At 50.0% G+C, this 15,828-nt stretch overlaps 1 protein-coding gene across 4 annotated transcripts in view; it reads left to right on the top strand.

The window, feature by feature from the left end:
- Positions 1 to 2,955: 2,955 nt before the first annotated feature.
- Positions 2,956 to 15,828, top strand: part of ZNF710 (zinc finger protein 710) — a 74,565-nt gene continuing 61,692 nt past the window's right edge. For 2 of the 4 annotated variants that reach the window (XM_055556654.1, XM_055556650.1), the window contains exon 1: positions 2,956 to 3,847. The gene's annotated coding sequence lies outside the window, so the exon portion shown is untranslated. Of the gene's footprint in view, positions 3,848 to 4,728; positions 4,834 to 5,653; positions 5,944 to 15,828 lie in introns of those variants that run through there. The other 2 variants (XM_055556651.1, XM_055556653.1) reach the window with 2 other exon arrangements.

The raw sequence follows: 15,828 nt of genomic DNA on the forward strand, positions 1-15,828 counted from the left end.
AAATGTCCAAGGTTATATACCAAACTGTAATGTCTCTACAGGAGTTCTTTTTCAGATTTGCTTAGCTGGTTATCAAATTCTCTCACAATGAACTTGTGTCATCAAGAAATAGTAGAAGTGCAAAAGGTTTATGACGCAGGAACTGGAACCCTGGTGTCTGCCCGGATCCAGGGGGCAGGTTGCTGATGCCAAGTTCATTTGCAGGTTGCCTGGAGAATGAGGAACCCAAGCAAAGGACTAAGAGGTTTCAAGAGATGTAATGTGGGCCCTAGAGGAGTCAAAAGTCGCTCTCTCCCCGTCTCTTCTCCCCAGTGTGAACTTCTCGGTCTACTTTTCTCCACTGAGCAAACAGCCAGGCACCTACTCCTAGGGGTCCTCCGGGATTTAGAAGGCCCACTCTCCTCTGTTCCTGTTTGCTCTTGGGGCAGGCGACATCTCCACCCATCAGGCCAGGCCTTGGTAAGCACAGTTGCCACATTCTGGTCTCATTCCTGAGATGACACCCTGGCCATCCTGGGTGGATGCAGGTGATCCCCAGTCCCAGCCACCCATGAGGACACAGGGCATCTCTGAAGGAATGCTCTCTCCACAGCCAGTTCATCACATTTCAGGTATGGTGACTCACTCAAGTTTCAACCCTTAACATAAATCTCATTTTCAGTTAGTAAGAGCACCTCCCGTCACTCCCTAACACATAATGACAATGAATAAAAGCTATCATGCATTAGAGCTTATGTCCCAGATGCTGAGCTGGGCACAGGCTTTTTTAAGCCTCACAGAAACCCTGTGAGTCAGTTGTTTTTACCCCATTTCACAGATGAGAAAACTTATATTCAGAGAGGTCAACTGGCCCAGGAATATGCAGCAAGTCAACCTGGACCCTTAAACATAAAACACTGCTTCTGCGGCCCATAGGTCTTCTCGGTGGTTTAGTTGCTCAGTTGTGTTCAACTTCTCAGACCCCATGGACTGAAGCCCACCAGCCTCCTTTGTTCCACGGGATTTCCCAAGCAAGAATACTGGAGTGGGTTGCCATTTCCTTCTCCAGGGGATCTTCCCAACCCAGGGATTGAACCCAGATAGACCCAAGCAGTCCCCTGCATTGCAGGAGGATTCTTTCTGGCTGAGCCACCAGGGAAGCCCATAGGTCTTCTCACCCTCATCTTATAAAGATGGAAACTAAGGCTATTAACCACCCAAGTTCATGATGTGAGCAAGTGGGAGAGGCGAAAATTTTAAAATCTCCCTGCTATCCTGCCGCTCCCCAACTGGTGCTCGGACACCTCTGCATCCCTGCTCCGCCACTGTGCTCTCCACCGCAGCCAGTATTTGTGGAGGCTCCAAGAATCCAGAAGAACGTGCTCTCTTGCCTTGGCACCTTCAGACAGGCTGTGCCATCACACGCATTTACCTAGACATCTAGACACAACTTCCTCCAGGACCCATCCCTGACTGTCTCAGTCCAAGCACCCCTTTTCTAGATGCTCCCTTGGTTCATCCTTACGTGTAACATGCGGCCCTGTGGTTGCCTGTCTTCTTGTTTCTTCCCCTGCCAGTCTAAAGCCTGAGTGACGACCACAGGCACTGATGGTTGTTAGGTCCTTAGCACCCAGCATGGAGTGGGCACAGAGCAGGTATTCAGTAAGCATGGGTTACCCGAATGCTCCACGGTCAGTGCTGTTTGTTTTATTTGGAGGAAATAATTTAGGTGCACTAAGCAGACTCTAAGATGACAGAAATGTGGCTCCCTGGACACCCCGTTAAGAGGGCAGTATGGGTGGGGGTGGATGCACTGGGGTCATCCAGGGCTCAGTTGCCGTGGTATTAAAAACCACGGAGTCCTCCTTGCTAAAGCAAGTCCCAGGCTACTGTTTTCTCACTCCCAGTCAGAAACAAATCATGTTCTGAGTGACTGGAGTCATTGCTCACAGCACCGGGAGCTGGTTTAGGGTGGGGTGAGGGGCAGTGGCCTTGGGGCTCAAGTGTCTAAAGGCCCAGGCCTGCGGGCTGGGGGGAGGGGTGCAGAGTGGCAGGTCCTGTGTGTGAGTGGGGGGCGGAAGGGCGGGGGGAGACAATGGGGCTCAGCATCTGCTCCTCGCTGGGAGAAGGGACCCTCCAGTGAAAAGCCAGGGAGAGCAGGGAAGTGTGGGAGGAATTGATGAGGAGAAGGGGTGGAGCCAAGGAGACGCAGCCGGGAGGAAGGAAGAGAAGGGGAAGGAAGAGCGGAGGGAGGGGAGAGGATCCAGGCTCTCCTTCCTCCCGGTGACCTGGTCCGGAGCCGCAGCCTCCTCTCGCATTGTTTCCTGCGGAAACGTCGGGGGCCCATGGAGACTCACGCTTCTCCCTAGTCCCTGGCAGCAGCCCCCAGTCCAAAGGCCAGGCATCCAGCAGGTGCTCAATACTTAGTTGGGCAAAAGAGACATGTGGCCCAAGTTTGCTCTGGGAACTTTTCCCCTCCCTTCTCCCCACTGGAGAAGAAGGCAGAGCAGGTTCTTGAGAACACGCCCAGGCACCCAATGAATAATTGACCCTTGGTTGGGGTCTCTGCCGCGTTCGGTCCGAGAGCTCGGAGTGGAGAAGCGGCTGGACGTTAGAGGCCGGTCGGGAGCCGGGGGAAGGCAAAGCTGCGCCAAGCCCCCCGGCCCTGCAGGGAGGACCCGGGGGCCCGACCCCTGCAAGACCAACGGCCACGCCTCGGCGCCCCCCAGCAGCGCGACCTTCTGCGACGGGCGAGGCTGCGGGGGCCGGATCCCAGCGGCTTCTCCGAGCCCCTTCCCCACCCCGACCCAGGCGCTCGCAATACGCCCCGCTCCCTCGAGTCTGGACGTCCAGGGCCCTGCAAACAGCTGTTCAAAGGCTTTTTACAGTTCAGTGCTCTGCGGGGATGTTTGTTCCAAGCCATCTGCCTACTTTAAAAATATATAAGTGAAGAACACACCCAACCTTCCACCTCTGGCTGGGGAGGGGCGGGCTCGGCGGCCCCCGCCCGCACTTCGGAAGGAACCCGCAGTCAGCACCCGCGGCTGCGTCCCCCCAACCCCCACCGACTCTCCTCTCAGGAGAACGTCCCATGCTTCCCACGGTGGGGGCGGGGGGGCGTCCCCTGGCCCCCTTTGTGCCAGGCAGAACCGGGCCCCCCACTTCCATGAGCGGTTCTTATGCTCCCCCTCTCCCCCGCTTCACTTAATCTTTGTTCCCCTTTTCTGCTGAGGAGAAAAAAAAAAGAGAGAAAGAAAAGGAGGAAAAAAGGCGTGACTTGATTCTCAAACGAAACTCCCACAGCAAACAAAACCCTTTTAGAGAAATAAGAAAGGAGGAAGAAGGAAGAAAAGAGGGAAGGGAAAAAAAGAAAGAGAGAAACCCCTCCAGGCTTTCAATTTGAGTGGGAGAGTTGAACCGAAAGAAAGAGAAAGAAAGGAAGAAAAACCCTCTCTGCGGTAGAAAGAGAAAAGAAAACTTGGGCTGACAAGAGGGGGGTGTTGGGGGGGGTGGAAGGAAGTGAGAAAACAAAAGAGAGATAAAAGGGCTGCTTTTCTGTCTTTCTCTTCCTCCGCGAGCTGGGTTTAGGAGGAGCTGTTTTGCATCCCTTCACGTCAGCCCTGCCTCATTCCCTTCTTCCAGGGAGGGAGAGAGAGCGAGCGAGCGAGCGAGCGAGAGAGAGGAGAGGGAGAGAGGGGGAGAGAGAGAGAAAGAGAGGAGCCGGAGGGAGGGCGGCAGGAGCAGGCGGCGGGCGCGCGTGGAGGCGGGCGGCGGGCGCGCAGCAGCAGCCCGGGCGGTGGGCAGCCAGGAGCCCCCACGGCCCCGGCCCGCCACGGGCCCCAGCGCAGGAGCCGCGCCCGGACCCAGGGTGAGTGTCCCGCGCGGCCCCCGGCCCCCGGCCCCGCAGCCCCGGGCGGCGCGCCGGCGGGGGCGCGGGGGGCGCGGGGGTGGGTCGCTGCGGCCGCGGCCGACCCGCCCCCCGCCTCTCCCCGGGGACGGCGGCGCGCAGGCCCTCGCCGCGCTGCAAACATGTCGTCTTTTCCTTTCACTTCCACATTCCCTCATGCCGGAGAGCTGGAGGGAGAGAGGGAGAGCCGGGGAAAGAGGGAGAGATGGCGTCTGGAGGGAGGGAGGGGGGTGTAGAGGGGGAAGGGAAGGAGGGAGCGGGCGAGCGAAAGCGGGCGAGAGCGAGGAGAGCGCGCGAATGAGAGAGAGAGAGAGAGGAAGAGAGAGAAAGGGAGGGGAGAGAGAGAGAGAAGCAAAAATGAAAGGAAAGCGCGGCGGCGGCGGCGGGGCGGGAGGCCCGGAGGCGGCGGCGGCGGCGGCTCGCGGGGCCACACGTGGGTGTCCCGGCGCCCGGTGCGCTCCCCCCGCCGCCCGCCCGGGACTCAAAGTTTCACCCCCTCGCCGCGCCGCCCCGCCCCGCCGCTGCCCACAAACTTTATTCTCCGGGCGGGTGGGGTGGCTGCGCGTCCCCGCCGTCCGGGGTGGGGGAGGGCCGGGCGCGCCGCCGGGCTGTCGGGGGGCGCCGCCCCCGGGGCCGCAGCGCGCCCCCCCAGCCCGGGGCCGGGGACCTGTTGAAGGCGCTCGCCGTCCGGCCGGGTCCCCACGGCCCTCCTTGGTCGGTCTCGGTTCCCCTTACTCGTTGCCCACCCTTCTCCGTTTCCTCGCGGTCATTTTCCTAATTGGACAGAGCTGTGGGGTGTGATCGCTGGCGTCAGACTGGGGGGGCCCCCGAGGCTGCCAGGTGGGCGCGGGGGACTTGGGGACCGACGGGACAGCCCCAGCCAGCGTGCAGAGCCCACAGATCCGGCCCTGGTGCCACCGCCCCCCTAACCACGGACTTGCTAACTAGTGCGTATCGGGTGTGTTTGTTTTTTTTTTTTTCCAACTTGCCTTTTAAGATGACTTTTATGGTCGCTGCAACTGCTTCCCTTCAGTCTGTGCTGTAGTTTGGGAAGATTTAAGAGGCCAGGGAGGTGCTTGCCGTGGGTTTTAACTAACCCGAAACGATCATTAATGTATCTCTTAGCTCTGCGAGGGATCGGGCAAGGCGTACTCGGAGCCCGGGTGCATTTTCACAGGGTCACTACGAGGTGCTGGTCCTTTCCCGGTCTGAGCGGTCCAATGAGGGACCCGCCTGGAGGCCCACCCTAGAGCTGCGGGCCGAGCGCCCTAAGTGCTAAGGGCACCCAGAACGCCTTGATTTCTGTGCAAAATGGAAACTCCCAGCCGGCGTAGACCTGGAGGGGATATAGCTAGTTCCGGAGGGCGCCGGGGAAACTCACAAGATTACCCCACAGGTGTGCGGAGAGGGACTTTGAACTGTGGGGGTCACCCAGCCAACTTCGAAGCTGCTCTTTCAGTGCTGCCTTTGTACACGTGTAAGTAGAACAGTCAAAGTTCATTTCTGCCAAGCGGAGGGCCTGGAGCCTGCATCCCTGCTTTTGCCCGGAGACCGGGGGGCCTTCAAAGGACCCGCCGGGCCAGGTGGGGGAGGGGAGGTGAACCGCCCCTAATTGTCTTTAGACTTTAAGAAAAGGCATTCTTAGTGTTTGTGATCAAAGCCATGGGCCTGTCTGGTTTTGATTTTTGAGACTTATGGTAGTATGGTAGTCCCTTTCTCGTTTAAAGCAAATAGTAGTCTCTAGAACTTTGCTGGTGGTTTTGTCAGCTGGCCCTCCAGCCACACGTCACTGTGTGCCAGGCACCTGCCAGTCTGGGAACAGGACCTCTAATTGGTCACCTGTAGCGCTAGTCGCTCTAGTGTTCCAGTAACTTGCAGGAGCCTGCCTTCTTGCTTGAGGGCAGTGGGGGTGCAGCTGCTCTCTTTGAGGCAGGGTGAGTTGGCCTTTTGGGTCATGTTTTCCTTTCCTCCAGGCTCACCTGGTTGCCTGTATGCCCATGGAGGGAGAGGCGTTGAAGTGGCAACAGAGGTTCCCGCTTCTCAGAAAAGATTTCTGGGTGAGTCCTTGACCTGTGGTGTGTGGCCATCAGGCCATTTCTTCTGAACTTGAGGCACTTCCATTCCAACCAGGCATTTTCTACCAGGGAGACTTATTTTAGGCTCTCCGTCTGGAGACAAGGAGACGGACAAGGTCTGGCATGGTTTTTGAGTTGGAGGAAGGGAGACTAATGGGCCCACCAGAGATTTTGCATACCTTCTATTTTAGGTTTGCCTTGTGGCCCAGGGATATTTCTACCAGAGTTGTGCTTGGAAATCTCAGGTTTGAAGTTGGAAGGGAGTAAATAAATAAAGGAGGAGTCAGCGCATCTCAGGATGCTGTTTACAGCTCCTCATCTGGCTGGCTCAGACAGGAATCTGAGGGTGGGGGCTCATCTTGTTGAATTAAGGAATCTGCTGAGTTTTGTGTTAATGGTGGTGGATCCTAGCCCTTAGACTACAAAACTGGAGGAGGACCTTAGAGCTTGTCTGAAAGGTAGAGACAAGAGAAAAACTTTATGCCTGAAATCACGCAGTGATTGACAGTGCCAGCACTCAAACACAGGCTTTCAGAGCCTATTTCCAGTGATCTCTCTCTCTCTTTTATTTATTTTTTTTCTCTCTCTCTCTTTTAATATGTATTTATTTTTTGGGCTGCACCCAGTCTTAGTTGTGGCATGTGATGTCTAGTTTCCTGACCAGGGATTGAACCCAGGCCCCCTGCATTGGGAGTGTGGAGTCAGTCACTGGACCACCAGGGAAGTAAGTCCCCCAAGGGCTCTTAACACAAAGCTGCTGCCTGTATGCCTGCTAGAGTTACGCTCCATCCAAAAAATGTGCCAGTGAGAACATGAAAACCTGAGATACGCTCATGACATAAGTAAATGAAGGACCTTATTTTCTGGTTGTGTTCCGCATACTGTTCTGGAGGATTTGACGGCCGGTCTGACTACGTGGGGAAACCGGGTGTTTCGGGGTGTTTTAACACGGACTTCTTCAAAGTCTGCCAGTTCAGCGGGGCAGCAGTTTAGTCATCGGCTTGTACCTAAGTCCCACTGAGCATTTTTTCATCTGGGATGCTTTCTTCCTGCTTTGTACCTGTGTGTGATTTATTGAGGCATGGTCCAGGAGAAGAATGGAGATGGAAAGGAAAGGCCAGAGACCCAAACTGGTATCTCTTCCTGGGCTACATCTCTTACTACCTTCAGTTCATGAGGTCTTTCGTTGTTCATTGCTAATGATCACCTGTGCCTAGAACAGGGCCCGGCACATAGTGGGCCCTCCATAAATTCTTGTTGAATAAATGTACTGGGTGTTAGGAAAGAGTTCCCTCCCAGAAGGGACCGACAAATGACAGACGGAGGCAGAGGCAGGGAGGTAATTGATGGGAGCTGCAGAGTTTTGCTGTGAGTCAGGGCTTTGAACAAGCTCCAGACAGGTAAGGCAGGAGGGGCTGGGAAGAGCAAATCTCACGAGGTGGAGCCACTGGGTGGAGACTTGTGAAACAATAGATCTTGAATTGGACTGGTTATGGGGAGGATAATAATAACCATAGGTCTTGGGCCAGGCTTGTGTAAGTGCTCTATGTGTATCGTCTCCCTCAGAGTCCTCACAGGTGCTAGTTGTTGCTTGCAGGCTGAGTTGCTTGGTCGGGTCTGACTCTTGGCCACCCTATGGACCGTAGCCCACCAGGCCCCTCTGTCCATGGGATTCTCCAGGCAAGAATACTGGAGTGGATTATCATTTCCTCCTACAGGGGATCTTCCCGACTCGGGGATTGAACTGCTGAATTGGCAGGTGGATTCTTTCCCATTTAGCAGACTGGGGAACTGAAGCACAGAGGAGTCAGTAACTCATTCAAGGGCACAAAGCTGGTGGTGTCTGAACTCAAGCAGACTGACTTCAGACTTGGCTGCCCTAGAATGATGATGAGTTCAGGTATTTCTGCCCATGTCAAGGAGCTGGGCATTCAGAGCTTTGGGGTTGCTAGAAAGGATAGCGATGGAAAAATTGAAAAAGAAATTGTTGATCTGCAATTTAGTGAAGCTGGTCAGGGAGATGGCCCTCTGCTCCCTTTGCCAAGGCCCTCAAGGTGTCTGAAGACTGTAAAAGTTTTTTTTTTTTGAAAGTATTTATTTATTTATTTGGCTGCTTTGGGTCTTAGTTGCGGCATGTGAATGCTTTCTTGCTACTTGTGGGATCTAGTTCCCTGACCAGGGATCGAACCCTGGCCCTCTGCATTGGGGGTGCAGAGTCTTAGCCACTGAACCACGAGGGAAGTCCCCTGTAAGGGAATATTTATTTTGGGGACCTAACTATTTCCCAGGCACAGTGACTAGTACCAGATTGGGTCTGTTTTGCGCTTGATAAAGATTTAAGAGACTTTCTTTTTTAAGGTTGCTTTTCAAGCTACGTTTTAGTCCACATGTATTTGAAACTGGTGGGAATTTTAAAGCCAGAAGTGTCACCTTTGCCCATGAGACCTCTAGAAAGTGTTTCCCACCTGCTCAAGCCTTCCCTTCCTACTCCAAGTATGCTGGACCAGGCTACTCAGCCCACAACAGCTGCCCTTAAAAAAAAATTTATTACTTTTTGGTCATGCTGGGTCTTCACTGCTACTCTGGCTTTTCTCTAGTTGTAGCAAGCAGGGACTGCTCTACAGTTGCGGTATGCAGGCTTCTTACTGTGGTGGTGTCTTCTGTTGTTGAGGCGTACAGGCTTCAGCAGCTGCAGCACATGGGCTCAGCAGTTGTGGCTCCCTGACTCTGTAGTTACCGCGCACAGGCTTAGTTGCTCCGAGGCTTGTGGGATCTTCCCTGATCGAGGACTGAACCCAAGTCTCCTGTGTTGGCAGGCAGATTCTTTGCCACTGCGCCACCAGGGAAGTCCACAACAGCTGCCCTTTTATTGACAGTCTGCCAGTCCCATCCTCGTGGAGCTTGCAGTCTCCCTGGGAGACAGACATTAAACTAATAATTACACCAATACTCTTTAATTACAATTGTTAAAATGCTTCAAAGGAAAAAGTACAGAGACCACGGGAGCTGATAATCAAGGAGAACGGGGGAAGGGAGGCTTTCCTGAAGAAAAGGCATTTAAACAGCCACACAGAGGGTGGGCAAAGAGGCTTTAACCAGGTGGGACAGTCCATTAGCCTTGATGTAAGCCTTTGCTGCTCTGTATGTGGTCCAGGCACGAGCAGCAGCATTACCTGAGAGCTTATTAGAAATGCAGGATCTCGGGCCTGCCCCAGACCTGCTGAATCTGCATCTTAAGATTCCCCTGCGTGGTAGAGTCTAAGAAATGCTGATGGAATCAAAGTACCGAACTGGGAGGTTCCCAGCTTTGCTGCAAGTGAGTTGGGTGACCTCAGGCAAGTCACCCACCTTAAAGTGACTTGGAGGAGTAATAACAAGGCAATTAGATCATCCCACAAGTTCTTTCCCAGGTGGCTCAGTGGTCAAGAATCCGCCTGTTAGTGCAAGAGACACAAGAGATGTGGGTTTGATCCCTGAGTCGGAAAGATCCCCTGGGGGAGGAAATGGCAACCCAGTCCAGTATTCTTGCCTGGAGAATCCCATGGACAGAGGAGCCCGGTGGGCTTCACAGAGAGTCGGGCACAACTGAGCACACAGCGCATACACACACAGCTTCCTTCTGATTTCTCAGGTCTTTGGCTTTTGCTGGTGGGTGCTGTCTCCAAGCTTATAGAGGGAGAGGACCTGGGCTTACACAGCATCCACCTGTGCCATGCTCTTGGTCGGAGGGCCAGCAGTGGACACTAGTCCATGCTCTAGTCTGACTTCACTGAGCACTAAAGAGGGGCCAGACCATTCTTCGGGGAAAGATGAGAATAATTCACAAAAAGCATGTGGAACTTTGTGGCACATACAATACTGTCTTTTTATTTTTAATATTTACGTATGTATGTATCTGTTTATTTGACTGCACTGGGTCTTAGTTGCAGCACAAGGGGGTCTTCCGTTGTGGCATATGCACTCTTAGTTGCAGCACGTGCGATCCAGTTCCCCTGACCAGGGATGGAACTCAGGCCCCCTGCACTGGGAGCATGGAGTCTTAACCACTGGACCACCAGGAAAGTCTTGCGAGACTGTCTTAAGGTGACCCAGGGATGAGTTGACCTGAAGCAGGAGAAAAATGGGCAGGGTCAAAGGGACTTTGAGGAAGAAGGGTGTAACATTTCTTACCCAAACTGAGGGCAGAAGGGACCTGCTTCACTGCTGTGCGTGTGAACATAATAACTTAAAGAACTGCCATGGTGTTTTGACCCTGAGAGCTTCACATCACTGTAGAGAGAACCAGAGGGCTGGAACCAGACCTTCTTGACCTTCACAGCCATGGTGCAGCTTCAGTTACACATGCAGCTGTACAGAGGGTGACATTCTAGGGGTAGGGCCTATAGCTTTCACCAGCCTCAAAGGGGTCTATACTACTACTACTACTAAGTCACTTCAGTCGTGTCCGACTCGGTGCGACCCCATAGATGGCAGCCCACCAGGCTCCCCCATCCCTGGGATTCTCCAAGCAAGAACACTGGAGTGGGTTGCCGTTTCCTTCTCCAATGCATGAAAATGAAAAGTGAAAGTGAAGTCACTCAGTCGTGTCCGATGACCCCATGGACTGCAGCCTACCAGGCTCCTCCATCCATGAGATTTTCCAGGCAAATGTACTGGAGTGGGGTGCCATTGCCTTCTCCGAAAGGGTGGGGGGGTGGTCTATAGCCTCCCAGAACTAGGGATAAAGGGCTTTCTTGACTAATGTCTCCCAGCTCTTTTATTATGCGGCACTGGCTATGTCCCAGGCGCTATTCTCATATATGTATTAGCACTTTGCACGTATGTATTAGCCCATTTAGGTTGAATACTAGGTCACACACCTAGTAAGTTTCAGGACCAGGATTGGCACCCAGGCAGTCAGGCCCCAGAGTCCCTGTGAGCAAAGCCCACCTTAGAAACAGGGCAGGTGAAACCAGGGGCTTGCCGTTTTCAGTAGGAACAGAAGTTGAGATTACGGAGGCCTCCACTTTACAAGTAAGCGTCTCCCAATTGTTCATGCATAAAACTGCAAGGATTTTCCCAAGGAAACGTGTTACAAATAGCACCGAGTTGCCAGGCTAGCCAGTGAGAGCCTGTGTCACTATTATACTCAACTCATGATAGTTTGCAAAAAAAAAAAAAATTAGAAAAGAAGACTGCTGCAGTACTTCAAGGAAAATTAAGAAATCTAGAATCCAGGGACTTCCCTGGTGGTCCAGTGGTTAAGTCTTCGCCTTCCAGTGCAGGGGATGCACGTTTGATCCCTGGTTGGAAAGCTAAGAACCTGCATGCCTTGTGGCTAAAAAAAAAAAAAAAATCCAGAGCATGAAGCAGAAGCAACATTGTAACAAACTCAATAAAGACTTTAACTAAAATGGTCGGTATAAAAAAAAAAAAGAAATCTTAAATACAATTAATGTGTTTTTAAAAAATTCTAGAATTGGATAGAAGGTGCTTGAACACAGTCAAATAAGGGAAGTGAGGTGCTTGCAGGAAATTGGGGTAGATTCTGAAAGGGGGGATCAAAGAATGTTAGAGGTCAAAGTGGGGCTAAATGTATGTTGAATCAGCAGCTTCAAAAGGTGAAATAACTGGCTTTTGCTGCTGCTGCTAAGTCACTTCAGCCGTGTCCGACTCTGTGCGACCCCATAGACAGCAGCCCACCAGGCTCCCCCATCCCTGGGATTCTCCAGGCAAGAACACTGGAGTGGGTTGCCATTTCCTTCTCCAATGCATGAAAGTGAAAAGTCAAAGTGAAGTCGCTCAGTCATGTCCGACTCTAGCGACCCCATGGACTGCAGCCTACCAGGCTCCTCCATCCATGGGATTTTCTAGGCAAAAGTACTGGAGTGGTGTGCCATTGCCTTCTCCGAACTGGCTTTTATTACTTACTAATTAATGTGTATAGCTCCCAGACCGGATCCTTCCTGCGTCCCTAGTACAGAGGCCTTTTGTCTTCTCTCTTACTCATTTCTGTGCCATTTGAATATTTATCGCTATGTATTATCTTTATAATCTGTATATTTATAAATGGAGTAAAAGGACTATTAGAAGCAGGTTGATCTCTAGAGGGGGCTTTGGTTCTCTCTTCTACCACCATCATGGTAAAGGAGTTTCTGCTATTAAATCCTATGCTCTATCATGTGTGGGTTTTCCGGATAGCTCAGAGGGTAAAGAATCCACCTGCAATGCAGGAGACGTGAGTTTGATCCCTGGTCTGGGAAGATCCCCTGGAGAAGGAAATGGCAACCCACCACAGTATTCTTGCCTGGAGAATCCTGTGGACAGAGAAGCTAGAGTCCATAGGGTCACAAAGAGTTGGACACAACTGAGGAGACTGAGCATGCACACATCATGTGTATATTTTGGGAGAACCAAGAGGACTATTGGAAATGTGAGGGTTTTCAGTGTAGTCAGAAGCTGAGAACAGGAGATCACATTGTGGCCCACTTGCGTTCTCTGCCTCCCAGGGTATAACAAATAGGGAATCAAAATCAGGTAAAAATGATCACTACAGAAAACATGAATGGGGACTTCCCTGGTGGTCCAGTGGTTAAGACTTCGCCTTCCAGTGCCAGGGGTGTGTGTTCGATTCTTGGTTGGGGAGCTAAATCCCACTTGCCTTGTGGCCAAAAAAACCAAAACATGAAACAGAAGTAATACTGTAATAAATCCAGTATATATTTTTAAATACTAAATTCACCTTAAAAATAATTTTCTAAAAATTAAAGAAAGCAGGAATGTCCACCCTGCAGATTTATGTGGGAGACTATAACTTCTGTGATGACTCTTAGTTCTGTGTTGTTTGTCCTTTGAGTGGTACCTAAACACCATCCCCACCCCCATCTTATTCCCACTGGGGCTGCAGTGGGATGCAATTTTGAAAGGGGAAGGTTGTCCTGTATGTGTTTGGTATAAAAAAAAAATCATACAAACTTTAATAATGGTGGTTTTATGTGCCATGTCAGAATGTCCTCATGAGGACACACCCAAGCTGGCCTCTCAGTAAGGCTCAGGGAGGCCTCAGAGGCTGGCAGTGCTGGTTGGTTATCCCCGCCCTGTGATGGACTGCAGCACACCAGGCTTCCTGTCTTTCCCTCGCTCCCAGAGCTTGCTCAAACTCATGTCCATTGAGTCGGCAATGCCATCCAACCAGCTCATCCTCTGTTGCCCCCTTCTCCTTTTGCCTTCAATCTTTCTCAGCATCATGGTCTTTTCCAATGAGTTGGCTCTTTTCATCAGGTGCCCGAAGTAATGGAGCTTTAGCATCAGTCCTTCCAGTGAATATTCCGGGATGATTTCCTTCAGGATTGACTGGTTTGATCTCCTTGCCGTCCAAGGACCTCTCAAGAGTCTTTTCCAGCATCACAGTTGGAAAGCATCAAGTTTCTTCTTTTCCTCATTCTTTCTTGTCCATTTTTGATTTGTTTTTTCCTCTTTATTGCTTTGGAACTTATACACTCTATTTCTGTTCTTTTGATGCATGAAGACTGTATAAGGTTTAAAGTTGGTTGGTATTTGTATCTTTTTTTCAAGCAATTCAAGGCTCTTAGGATGCTCTATGTAAAGTCACCATCGTCCCTGCTCATGTTCAGTTGTCTTGTAGTGGTTTAGCTCTGTCTTGTTTCACTGTTTAATACCACAAATTGGACCTTCTTTTCAGTGTTCTATATGGTTGGTTAACTTTTGAGTTCCACATAGTTACCATTTTGTTCACTCATATTGCTTCCCACATCTCAGGCTTTCTCTCTGAAATCAGAACATCTGTGGTGGAGGTGTTTTAATCATTAACTTCCAGTTCCTATTTGATTCGAATTTTATTTCATAGAGAGTGTTTTACTGGGTATAAAACTTTAGCTTGACAGTTATTTAATCTTAGTATTTAAAGATAGTATTCTATAGTCTTTCGGCTTTCCTTATTGATATTGAGAAGCCCAGTTATTGATTTCAGGCAATTTCTTCTCTGGTTGTTGTTTTGTTATTGTGGTGGTGGTGGTGGTGTGTGTTCACACACGTGCACATGAGTATGTGGGTTTTTTTGGTTGTTGGTTTTTTTTGTTTGTTTGTTTATTTTCAGCTTAATGTGCTTAGGAGTGGATTATATTTTGTTTGGCTAAGAATTCATTAGACTTCCTAAATCCAAAGATTAGTGACTTTTATCAGTTCTAGAAAATTTTTATCCTTTAGCTCTTTGACTGTTACCTATCATTCTCTCTATGATTTCTCTTTCAGAACTCTGATTAGATATGCTAGATCTGGTTCTGTCCTTTTCATCTCTTAACTTCTTTTTAATTTCAACACTTGTATAGTGTTTTCTGGGTAATTTCTTATTTGTCTTCCAGTTCACTAATTCTCTCTTCAGTTATCTCTGATTTTCTGTTCAGCCCTTCCACTGATGTATTTTTAATATCAGTATTAACTCACAGGTTTTAATATACTTTTTGTGTTTTAATCCATTGCTGTTATTTTCTTTGATGTTCATTTTTAAGTTTATAAACTGGATGAGAATCATGTTTCTTGTTTTATCATTTTTCAAATATGTGTGACTTTTAAAAATCTCTTACTCTTTACCTGGGTTTTTTTTTTTTTTTTCCTTTACCTGGGTTTTTAAATCCTTATTTCCTTATCATGCTGTACATACCTTTTCTTTTTTTTGTATCCAGTAATTCTAGTATCTGCAGTATTTGCAGGTATGGTTCTGTTGTTTGATGGTTCTGCTCACTCCCACTCATGAAGGCTTGTTTCCTTATGTGTTTTGTGATTTTCTGTTGTGAGCTTATGTTTGTTAGAATTCCATCTGTGAGAATTCTTTAAGGTGTGGGATGAGAGTACATTCTTCCTGGGAGAATATGTGTTGCCTTCTGCCAGACACCTTAAGGTCTTACAGATAAGTCATTATTTACATTTCTTAGCTTATAGTTTGGGGACCAGAGCCCAAACCCACATGCAGGCTGGCTAATGACCGTGGATTGTCAGAGGAGCCTTTTCATCGAAAATTCTGCCCACCACTAACACTAAGCCAGATGACTTCCTACTTGACTAGATACCACCAGACACCCCACTTTGTCCTGTTGTTCCTATATTGCCAAATGCCTTTTCTCCGTATTTGGACAAAGGCCTAATTATGTCAGGCACAGTTGAAAACTGTATGTCTTCTGAGCCTTCCTCATGCCATCCCTTGCAAAATTAACCAGTCCTTGTACATTTATTCGCCCTTGTCACCTTACCTATTAGGCTGTGGGGAAGTGTGTTCAGACCCCACACTGGACTCTGAACTTCTTAAAAGCGCAGAGCTGTGTCATTTATTTCTGGAGCCCTAGTGCCTGGCTCACTGTTGGGCAGAGTGGTTGCTTAATAGATATCTATTGATTGGATGGAATTTATGGCAAAATCAATATTTCTGTTCTTGAATAGTAATAAAATCACAGGCATTAAGCATTAACCTACCCTGTGATCTTGGACAAGTCCAGTTTACCTCATTGTTTTTTTGTTTCAGTTTATTTATTTTTTGGCTGTGCAGGGTCTTTGTTGCTGTGCATGGTCTTTCTCTACTTGCGGAGAGCGGGAGCTACTCTCTAGTTATAGTACTCGAGCTTCTCGTTGCAGTGGCTTCTCTTGCTGTGGAGCACAAGCTTTAGAGCACATGGCTTCAGCAGTCATGGCTCCCAGGCTCTAGAGTGCAGGCTCAGTAATTGTGGCACATGGGCTTACTTGCTCTGTGGCATGTGGGATCTTCCCAGATCTGGGGTCGAACCTGTTTCTCCTGCATTAGGAGGCAGATTCTTTACCACTGAGCCACCAGGGAAGCCCAGTTTACCTCTTTGGATCTGAGTGACTGAGCTTTAAAAT

The sequence above is a fragment of the Bubalus kerabau genome, chromosome 19, assembly GCF_029407905.1.
Source record: "Bubalus kerabau isolate K-KA32 ecotype Philippines breed swamp buffalo chromosome 19, PCC_UOA_SB_1v2, whole genome shotgun sequence".
In the NCBI taxonomy this organism is placed as follows: Eukaryota; Metazoa; Chordata; class Mammalia; order Artiodactyla; family Bovidae; genus Bubalus; species Bubalus kerabau.